Source organism: Xenopus tropicalis, chromosome 2 (genome assembly GCF_000004195.4).
Source record: "Xenopus tropicalis strain Nigerian chromosome 2, UCB_Xtro_10.0, whole genome shotgun sequence".
NCBI lineage: Eukaryota > Metazoa > Chordata > Amphibia > Anura > Pipidae > Xenopus > Xenopus tropicalis.
Window position 1 is genome coordinate 52,888,373 of NC_030678.2, and position 12,583 is coordinate 52,900,955.

The window sequence follows — 12,583 nt, forward strand, 5'->3', positions numbered from 1 at the left end:
AACTTGAGAAATTTTAAAGAAATTTTCACAACTTGCATAGATAAAGAAAACACACAGAAAGTCAAAACATCTTAAATTACATAATTTGTCACAGCAATTTTTTTGAAAACATCCTGAATCCTGAAACTGAATTTACTTACTTAACTGACTTAATATAATTAATTATCTTTCATCAGACTTTTGCCAACTATAATGGGGTTTGTGGCAAATAAACAACATTAGATGCACGTACAATGAGCCTATTTGTGTCTGTAAGTTACCCTCCCATATAGATTGTAAGCTCTACGGGGCAGGGACCTCCTTCCTCTTGTGTCCTCGACTCTTAACTTATTGCAGCTGTATTTATCTTGTATTTATTGTTATGCTTTGTATTTATCTATTATTATCTTATTAACACCCTGTTTGTATTAATGTATTCTACTGTACAGCGCTGCGTACATAAGTACATAAGTAGCGCTTCATAAATAAAGATATACATACATACATGTTTTTAACTCACAATGCACGTGTTTTCTCTATAGTTCCAGGGTAATCTCTGCCATATAGGGAGTTTGCCACACTTTTACCTGTTGCATCTAAAGAATGCAATTGTGTGTTACTCATAGGATGAAAGTTGCTGTTAACATTTCCAAGTTAGGATTGGATCACTTCTGTAAAATTACATGTTATTAATTTAGAGCAACTTCGCAGCACCTATTGATGTAACCCGCTCAGAAGAGGAAGGCACTTGGTACAATGGCGCTTGATTTAACTATACAGAAGGCAGGGAGTTAATAAGCACAACATTTGCACCCATTGTAGCACAACCACACTTGAGTCTGCATTCATAAATGACCCATGACTCTCGCATACTCTTAAACAGCAAAATCATGGGAAAAAAACATGGACAATGTAAGCCATGAAACTTCTGAGTAAATCAATGCCACATGTGAAAAAGGTACCAAAAATATGTTTTTTTACTCAAAAGTACCAAACCACAAAGTTAGATGTTAGGCAAAATTTCTGAAAATCAATATGCTTTAGAACAAAAAAACAAAACATCATAAATAGAAATACCACCAGTTTTCCTGAAAATATGCATATAACTGCCAGATTGTGTTGTAAGGAAAGACCTCGGAATATAAACAGTGCATATGACTTTTTATGTCTGACAACCTGAGGCCATTCTGATTGTTCTGCTATGGAACGATTCATTGTAGCACATAAAAGATCATGTGCATGTTGTTAATCCCAGATGTATAAATAATGTGGGAATTTAGAAACTGTTAAATCTGAAACAATCAGAACTGAAGTCGGATCTAAATTGTTCTCATAGTGTCAGACGTGAAAAGCTGCCAAAAAGCTATAACATCAAATACAGGTATGGCATCTATTATCCAGAAACCTGTAACAGCTCTGTAATACAGCAACCCTTAGCATTCAGATAATAGATCCCATACCTGTAGAACAAAATGGTGTTTGACTTCTTTAAGAGGTTGAACACATCCTAGCTGACACATTCATTTGCTTTGATAAATGTGTCAATTCATTAGAGACTTTCCTGTCCGTCAGAAACATTTCCTTGACAGTCGGGAAAGTGTTTATATATGTGATAAACTTTGAAATGCCCGGACTCCTTCAGGACTTCAAAGATCACATTTTCTTATACCTTCCACATGCTTGAAAATACAAAATATCACATATTTGCACAAATCTTGTGATACTGAATATTCCCATGATTACTGTAATATGTGGCCCCTAACAGGTAACCTCACAGACTTGTATTCTCTTAATGCAAATTCTAGGATAGATATAAAAACATTATGAGCATGAATGCCATGGGGCTTCTGAATACTACTATAGCATTTGAATATGGTTATACAACTATGTGGCATGTAGATGCTCCATAATCTACATAGTTTATAAACATGTACCTTGTTTTGACATAGGCCACTGTAAACTGTAAACAGAATATACTATGGCTCTTTTATATAGGATAGGTGCAAGTGTTAGGCACACTAATGGGCATCATTTAGTAAGTACTTGTGCCTATCTTTTTTCCAGTAAGGGTGCTGTTGTATTTTTGTTTCTCATCTTTTTCAATCTTTCATCAATGGAAAGAGGGCAGTGCTCTTAGACACAAAGGAACTCTGCATGCACTACCTTCCTAAAGAATTCAAAATGGGTAAATATGCCTTTGTACATAGTTGGGTTGAATAAAGAACAAAGTCCATCATGTTCAACAGTGCACATATATACACACTTATACTGACCTATATATATATACTCACATACTGTATATCAGTGATCCCCAACCTTTTATACCTGGGAGCCACATTCAAATGGAAAACGTGTTGGGGAGCAACACAAGCATGAAAAAAGTTCCTGGGGGTGCAAATATAGTGCTATAATTGGCTATTTGGTAGCCCCTGTGTGGACTGGAAGCCAATAGAAGGCTCTGTTTGGCTTTACACTGGGTTTTATGCAACCAAACTTGCCCCCAAGCCAGAAATTCAAAAATGGGCATCTACTTTGAGGCCTCTGGGAGCAACATCCAAGGGGTTGGAGAGCAACATGTTGCTCACGAACCACTGGTTGGGGATCACTGCTGTATATCAACTAGTATCACAATAGTCTTTTATATTAAACATGTTATATATATGTTATATATTATTTTATATTAAACATGTTCAAGAAATCACAAACTGTGCTAAAACTTAGCTGAGGATAAATTAATAATCTGCATTATCCTTCACCTCAAATCTGACAAGCCAGAACGTACTTGCTCTTTCACTATTTAGTGCAAGAAATAAAAAAAAATAAATATTTCTTAATTATAATAGGCAAACATTATGTCCAGCCCAAATGATATTCATTAAATCAGGGGGTATATTTCCCTGAAAAATAGAGAAATTACCATTACATTGTATTACAGTGATATACTTTTATAAAATAAAATATTTCTCAAAATGCCCAGGGTCTGCTGGACATGACAGAAAGAATAATGATCATTTATGCATATGTAGTTTAGATATAATGTTTTGAAAGATTTTAGGGATAATATAGACATTTGCATTTATAAGACAACTGATATTCAGACAGATAATACTGGAATTCCTGTAGTTACAATGCATTTTAATGTGATAAGGATTGTTTCATAATTTGGATCACCATACTTTAAGTTTACCTGAAAATCAATAATTAATAAGGATTAATTATATCTTAGTTGGGATCAAGTTCAAGGTACTGTTTTATTATCACAGAGAATAAAGCTAAAATGGCAGCTGCTATCTTAAACAAACAGAAAGAGCTTCTAGGGCTGTTTACTAAGGTATGGTAAAGCATTCTACTGAATAAATATAGCATTCTAGCCTGCATTATTGTGGCTTATCTATTGCCAAAAACTGCCTCAGTAGCTTTCCCTCTACTTTTATATGTTTAGACAGATAAGATTTATACACAACCTCATTTAACTGCCACTTCATGGAAAAAATAGCTGTAATCTTATCCTGTTTTTGCTGTGCAAACTGGGCACGCGACCTCTACAGCTGTAAATAAAAATTATATAAATAAAAAATTGTAAATAAAAAATTTATGTTAATTATAATAGTGAAAAAATAATGCTAGCACAATACTGTTTTCCTAGACTCTTTTCCAATACTGAATATGATAACTAGATGTAAAGGTAATGCCAGGTCAGAGGTATATTTTATAGAAAGAAGCAGGCATCCTAAAATGCGTCTTGTAACTGGGTCGCTTTTAAATTAGAGCATGTAAATAATAAGAATGTTATATAACACCAAAAATAATATATATGATTTAGGATGAAAGAAAATGGCATATCTTTATACCATATTCCTATTATTCATGCAAAGTAGATTTAATACCAGTATCAGGTCCTTGGGAACTCATGTGATTTTCCTGAAATGAACTCCAAACCCAGGATTTTGTTGGATTTAGGAACAGGTTGCAGGCTCTCTGCTACTTTCTGACTCAGCACTGAAGGAAGTAGGCAAAAGTTTAACCTTTTAAACTACTGTCCAAGTTGGTATTGCTGTACCTAAATAGAATTTAGTGCAGTGCTATGGGTTTTCTTTTAAGCCTTTGTAGCTAAGGATTCCAGATAAGGGTCCCTATAGTTAAATAATTTTAGGCTTATTATAGGTGATATTCTTTCTGATAAATGATACTTTTTAATGGTAGAGCTATGAATACTTTTTAAATGACATAAGTGTGTAATTTATGTTATATCTACAATATGTGAAACAAAGTACTTGTAAAAAGTAAGTTGTCTATTTCTTTCTGTTTTTAAATTCCCCAATCAGACTCCAATCTCAGTTGAAGGATTAATACCCTCATCATGTCAGACCTACCTGAAAAGTAAGATATCATACTGAATACAAAGTTTTTGGACACAGCCTACTCTTTCCATTGAACCAAAAAGCAAACTGACCTTTAAATCTTCAGGGGAGAAAGTGCCATACTACACTCTGCCAAGATTAAAGGAACTTTCTGCAAAGTCAAGAATATGCCGTGAGTAAAAAAAAAATGTCTTATAATTGACAAGCTAACAGAAAAAGCATTTATTAACATTTGGTTAAAAGCAAATGTATCCCACCCTCTTTTGTAGCCCAGCCAAGTGTGACCTTTCTTCATATGGTGGTCAGTGGGGATTCACAACAGAGACCTGTCTATAGGCTCTAACCAGCAGGCTGGGAACAAGAATATGTCTGTTTTCTCAGTATTTAATTTCGCATTGCCTTTACGACCAAGGAGCCTTGACATAAAACACTAAATTTCATACCAAAGGCAAGTTTAGAATGGGAGTATTTGTGCTATTTGTGTCTAGTTCTAGTTGGAAGGAAATCAAGATTCTTGTTTTTTTCCCACTGGTTTAGCTCCCATCTTCTGCTTGTTTTTAGCGAAATAAATATGGTTTAAAGCAATCTCCAGGGCAGGAAGGCAGAGAAGGTCTTAAATAAGTTGGTGGGAACGATCCTCTAAATGTATAAATATGAATTATTCACTGGTGCATTTAAAGAAAGACACAAAAAAGCATTCAAATAGAACAATTTAAATTAATGAGCACAGTTAAAAACATCAAAATTAGATTAGAAGTTTCAGAATCATTATAAATGACTAACATGTCAGACTTGTTTCTATAATTTCAGGCAAACATGGGTATTTTATTGTGCATTTTTATTTCTAGTATTGGCAATGTTTGTTTTCCCTTACCTTTGCGTTGTATAGATGCCTGAGTTTGTTTGTGATAATAATGAATGATTTTTATTATAATATTTAAAAGTTCCATGTATGGAATTTCATTTAGTTCTGAGATAAAGCACATTCCATCATAACTTGCACTCAGCATCCACATACACAAGGATTCATTATTTCAGATCAATAGAAAAGCTGGGGATGGGAATAACAGCTTCTCCTTGCACCTACTGTATCTTACATCAATAAGCAGGTAATTACTTGGAAAATGCTGGCTGATTCTGTGTAATGTAACATCAGTGCAGACTCTAAAAAAAATTCAACTTCAGTGATATAGAACTATGGACCCTAAACTGCCTCTAACTCCTATACCTCTAGATTCTTGTAAATGTAGTAAAACACAATAGGGTGGTCCACAAGGCAGGCACTTAGTGGCTGCTTAAGCATGGTTAAAAGTGCAAGCTGAAGTAGTTATTCATAGAAATTTGCAGTGATAAAATGCAATTATTGGAAAATAATTATGCATTCTTCCATTAGATACATATAAATGAAAAATATAGCTCTTTAACTATTCCCATAGCATGTTCAAAAAGTAAATCTACAGAAATGAAAGGTGAATCATATAAAAGTAATTCTGCAACCATTAGATGTGGTTTAGATTTGTTTACCACTATGGCAATAGAGTTATCGTAGAGTACATTTATCTTTCTCTTTCTATTATAATGAGATATTTCACCTGAGAGTTTCCCAATTTTTCTGTAGCCACCCTGAGAACAAAAGGCTTATGAACACATCGAAATCTGATAGCTCGTCTTTAAGCAAGAGAAAGTCAACAAGTTGCTTTACAATATGGGATGTGCATTAAATTACAAAATGGACAAACAGAGAAAATGAGCACTGTGTGCTCCTGCATGCATCAAGTTGTTTTCTGAATGAAAAGATATCACTTGCATAAAACTATTGTTGTGTTTATATCACAATGACAATCAATGCTGTTATTAACTAACATTTCCACTGTCTGTGTTTACAATGAATACCGAGAAATAATATGCTTTACAGCAGGGTTCTATAATTGGCTGCGTGCAGGGTTGTTTGATTTATACACTTTCTAGTACAGGTACAGGATCTATGGATAGGGAAATCTGTTGTCCTGATGCTACAATCAAACAGTTTGCAGTCTTACTTGTGCCAGGGTTTAGCACAAATTATTGGGTGGGGCTGGGCATGACACAACTCTCTTGGTACATATTTGCATTTATGAAAAAAATATTATATGGGAACCCTTAAAGACTAAGTACTCGCCAATGTAATTTTTTTTAAAAAATGTGCCACCTGCAACTCTACAAAGACAGCTTGAACTTGTCTTGTTAAGGAAAGAAGGGTTTGGGTTCCTAGAGCACTAAGCTGTTTTTTTCTTGGGGTACAATCTATATTGTTATGATGAATTTCTCACTTAGTGCAGACAGGGTAGTGGGATCAGAAAGGGTTCATAGGGGAGAAGTGAGGGGGGCACATAGTATACCAACTTTTACAAAGAAAATTGTCTAATGGTAACCTTAGATCTAATTCTCGGTGGCATAATATAAATCAGAGAGAAACATAGTAACCTCACCTGTCTGTGGGCAGATGCTATTACAAATGGAAGAAGCTTTGCAAGCAAGGTCAAGTTGCTATCATAGGTGACTTCGATAACCCATACATCACGCCCAGACTGGCAATGTGTGGCTTCTGACAAATGCCAGAGTGGCTGCTGTAAATGCCATAGATGGTCACTTTTTATTGGGGTATTGCAGCAAAATTATATACAATCAAAATTAGTTTTTAACTATGTAAATAGTAAAAAATAAAGCGAGAAGGGGTGGGATCCTAATAGGTCAGCTGATTGTTCAGAGCAGGGCAAATCAAAGATTCTGAATGATTATTTTTCATCTGTCCACACAACTGGAGAACCAGCTAATAAAGGCTTCCCTTTTAATAGACCCAAATCTAATGATATAGCTATTGACGCATGGGTCACTCAGAAGGAAATTCAAAAGAGACTTGAACATGTAAAGGTAAACAAAGGTCCAGGACCGAATGATATTCATACCAGGGTACTAACAAGTTTAGCTCTGTGACTGGCAGACCTATAGATCTCTTACTAATGTACAAGTACATTAAAGTACATTATAGACATATAGCAGGGATCTTTTTTCATATGGTGAATAAGGTGAATGCACCAGAGGCCACCCCTTTGGACCAGAGGAACAGAATTCATTTGAAGAAGCATAGGTGGTTCTTCACATTGAGGGCTATTTGATATTATAAATCACTAATTTGAAAGTTGGGCTATTTTTACTGAGCTCTTCACCTCTCTTCCTTAAGGGCTCTGGCACACGGGGAGATTAGTCTCCCGCAACAAATCTCCCTCATCACGGGCGACTAATCTCCCCGAACTACCATCCCACTGGCGAAAATGTAAGTCACCGGCGGGATGGCACACGCTGCGCAGGCGATTTCGGCAAATCGCCGAAGTTGCCTCGCGAGGCCAGAGCCCTAATAAACAGGGCAATTTGTACAGAGCTCCCTATCTACCTTTGAACAAACAAATCATCTAAGTAGCAGCATTTGAGCAGAATACTATCAAAGGTTTTTCATTGAACTGGTAAATAGTTTTATCAGCTTCTTTGAAGTTCCATGGGAAGTGACAGGAGGTGCTAAAGTGAGCCTGGCTTCACATTCTTGTGAGGGGACATACTAAGTACTCTTTACAAGTACATTATATATATATATATATATATATATATAATTTGTAAGGGTTGAACTAAATGGACTTTTTTATCCCATTTATTTTTTTTAGCTGTCATCATTTTAATTTAATCTGGTCCCTAAAATAGCATAATTTGACCACCTAGACAGCATGGTAGATCTATTTAAAAGTGTGACTTGCTTGATTTTTGCTTAAGGCACATATATTTTTGCTATGTTTGTACTATGTGTAACCAACAATTCAAAAGACAGAAAATAAAGAAAATTAATTCTATATACAGTATGTGTAATGAAAACATTATTTAAAAAGTCTTGGATAGATAATGCATTAAAAAAAGTCAAATATGGTTTATACATGTTAATAATAATAGTAAAATAAATATATATTTTGTGGCTGGCTTTAAGGTTCTTTCACATTTTCAATAGTTGGGGTATTTAATCTTGATTCAGGAAAAAGCTAAGATACTGGTTCCTCTTTGCAGTATCAGAACTTTATGGCCTGACTGCCGATAACAGAGTCTTTAATATGTTAAAGATGAAAGCTGTCCCATCTGAGATAAGTAGGAATTATGTTTCAATGTTAATACTGTTAATTATTGTCTCTGTGATACATTGAATCCTTAATGTCAAGATCCATCCGAATACTGAATCCACGCCAAAAAATTCAGCCAAATCTAAAACCAAATCTGAACTCTAATTTGATTATTCAAAAACTTTAGAAAATAAATGCCAATTTCCACTCTAAAGTCATGTTGAAATTGATAATTAAAAAAGTCATGGGTTACTAGGGGTTTGGATTCGGTTTAGCCAGGCCCTCAGATTCAGCTGAATACCAAACCAAAAATGGGATTTGGCCCATCCTAATATATACAATACATTTATAAAAAGGAGAGCACAATCAACCAAAAATTTGGGGAAAAAATTATGGAACATGGAGTTAGGTACAAATCATATACATGCAACACACCAAATTTTCCATCAGAACTCGTATTTAAAATCTCATGGGTATTTATGTCTGCAGAAGTCCTATTGTGCCCAGCTGAAACGTACACTTCCATATTTAGATTCCTTGGAAAAGCACACACATGGACCTGTTAATCCTAAATCTTAATCATTATAATTTAATGTGATACCAAATACTGTGGGATTTCTACTAACATAATATTGAGAACATTAATGCGTATTGACAAGTGTTAAATGGACAGGTGAGAATACAGCCTTAATATAATATAATTATAGTTATAGTTGAAGGTAAACACCTGCTTCCTCTCTGCTGCCAAAGTGCTTATTTCAATGGCTTGGTCCTTTCTTCTATGTCTGCATAGCGTGTTCCTCTTTCACATGAAATCATCTTGAAACTGAAATAGTAGTGTGTGTAAACAGATAAACAATGACTTGTGATTCAGCTGTCATGAATGAATAGAAGGTACAGCAAATATTACAAAAAGAGAATATCAGCTAAGCCTATGGGTTATGTGCCTTAACCTACTCTTTATTATTATTAAATTACCTCTGTACATAGCCAACACTAGAAATAGTACACATATATTGGCATTAGTTTTTAAGTGAAATTTGCAATTAGTCTAATCATTTGGTATTGGAGACTGAAGGGATCATATAAAATGCCTGACTATGTAGGATGTACATTTCAGTATTTTGTATGAGCCAAATAACATTCATGCAATGGTAAATCATGACCTTAACTTGATTTGCTGGTATCAGAACATCTAAACAAATATTCAGATTTTAGCAAAATAGCATAACACTGGAAAAGTGAGGCTTAACTTTATCTTGTGTTTCATTCCATGAATCCTTACTTGTAAATAACTAAGAACTATTGCCTGAGAAGAAATGTTATCCATTAGTGGGGCAGGGTGCTACATCTTTAGTATGAAACTGGATTCTTATCTTAGGAATCACATATATTATTATGCTTTTTTTTTGCATTCCAAAATGTACTAAGGAAACAGAGCATTTTTACACAAACATATAACTTACAAGCTAAGCATAAAAAATTAAAATCTTGGGAAAAGTGCAACACTGACCATACACAAACCTAACAATACTGACCAATATCTGTGTACTATGGATATGAGTTGATTTGTTGATGAGGCAGGGCTGAACGTTTCTTCTGCTAATGCACTATATTAGCATTAGTTCCTGGCGCATCAACAGATGAGGATGTAAAGAGGACCCACAAATTTAGGACCCACTAAATGAAACAATACTATGGTTACATAGTTACATAGTTACATAGAGTTGAAAAAAGACCAGAGTCCATCAAGTTCAACCCATCCAAGTAAACCCAGCACACACAACCCACACCTACCAATCTATACACTCACATACATAAACTATATATACAACCACTAATACTAACTGTAGATATTAGTATCACAATAGCCTTTGATATTCTGATTGTTCAAGAACTCATCCAGGCCCCTCTTAAAGGCATTAACAGAATCTGCCATTACCACATCTCTAGAACACCCCCTATCTGCCTATAATCCCCTCTAATGTACTTGTACAGAGTAATCATGTCCCCTCGCAAGCGCCTCTTTTCCAGAGAAAACAACCCCAACCTCGACAGTCTAACCTCATAGTTTAAATCTTCATTCCCTTAACCAGTTTAGTTGAGTTAGTAGAGTTGTCTCTTTACTCTCTCCAGCTCATTAATATCCTTCTTAAGGACTGGAGCCCAAAACTGCACTGCATACTCAAGGTGAGGCCTTACCAGGGACCTATAAAGAGGCAAAATTATGTTTTCATCCCTTGAGTCAATGCCCTTTTTTATACAAGACAGCACTTTATTTGTTTTAGTAGCCACAGAATGACACTGCCAGGAATGGTGGCCATACATTGTTTTCCCTTCATGAGTGATGAGCGAATCTGTCCCGATTCACTTTACAGAAAAATTAGCAAAACACATTGAAGTCAATACTTGCAACAATTCCTACATTCAACAGATGTTTACCTGGGCGACCTTTTTACCTGTGACTTTTTTTCTTGCTCCAAATGCATTAAAGTTCATGGGAATATTTTGTGGCAACTTTTTCGTCTCTGCAACATTTTTGTCTCGGCGACTTTTTTGTTTCTGCAAATTTTTTCTTGGTAGCATTTTTGATGCAGTTTCGTGAAGAAATTTGTAGAATGTGCCAAAATGCGAACTTTCGCTGCAAAAACCAAGCCTGGTGAAAAAATTTGCTCATCACTTCTCAGTAAAGAAAGGACATCAAATGGTTTTTGCAGCATATTCAAAAATAAATGGTTTTATTGTCAAATGATCCATAGGGATAAACAGAAAATACTCACAATGCAGATGGTAGAGCAAATGGATTGGCAGGTTCAGCGCAGAGCAAAGTAAAGTACCCTTTGCCTTTTTTTGCTCAGTTTGCAATGTGGCTTCACCAGTGGCAATATTTTATATGAATCTGTGGTAGAATTTTAACATATGCTCTGTACATTATATAGCCTATATATACTATTAACCATACTAGCTAATTGGCGATTTTAGTATTGCAGTAGCCTTTAATATTTGCTTGTTCAAGAAATCATGCAAGCCACTCTTAAAGGCATCAACAGAATCCCAACATGACCCAGCAGGGTATCCCCCAGTCTCTCTGCCCTTATCGTAAAAAAACCACCTATGCTGCTTCAAATGAAAGTCCTGTTTTTTTAATCTAAAATAGTGGCCCCTTGTGCATTAATGTTTTCTATGGGAAAAAAGTCTTCCTGCTATTTCTTTATGATGTCCTCAGTTGTGCTTGTAAAGAGTGCTCGTGTCACCTCACAAGCCCCCTTTTTCCAGTCAAAACAACCCCAACCTTGACAGTGTAATCTTTTTCCCTCCCTTGAACCAGTTTAGTTAAATCTCTGCAGTCTTTCCAGCTCATTAATATCATTCTTAAGGACTGGAGGACTGCACTGCATTCCAAAGACATATGGAAAGGCTAAATTATGTTTTCATCTCTTGAGTCAATGCCCTTTTTATGCAAGACAGTACTTTATTTGCTTTAGTAGCCACCAGATGACACTGCCTAGTATTACACAGCTTATTAACCACAAAAAAATCTAGAATCTTTTCAATTACCATTTAGTGCAGCGATCCCCAACCAGTGGCTCGTGAGCAACTTGTTTCTCCCCAACGCTTTGGATGTTGCTCCCAGGGGCCTCAAAGCAGGGGCTTATTTTTAAATTCCTGGTTTGGAGGCAAGTTTTGGTTGCATAAAAACCAGGTGTACTGCCAAACAGAGCCTCTTGTAGACTGCCAGTCCATATAGGAGCTACCAAATAGCCAATAACAGCCCCTATTTAGCACCCTCATGAACATTTTTCATGCTTGTGTTGCTCCCCAACTCTTTTTATATTTGAGTGTGGCTCACAAGTAAAAAAGGTTGGGGATCCCTGATTTAGTGTATACCTCTCAATTATTTTATTTCTACCAAAGTGTATAACCTTGCACATATTAACACTGAACCTCATTTTCCAGTTTGCTGCCTCAATTTAGTGAAATTGCCCTGCAAGGCGACAACATCCTGCATGGAATGGTTTTGCACAATTTAGTATCATCAACAAAAATAGAGATAGTACTCAAAGTGCCAACTGTGTCTGTGCCTCCTGATGCTGTGGTCTTATTTTT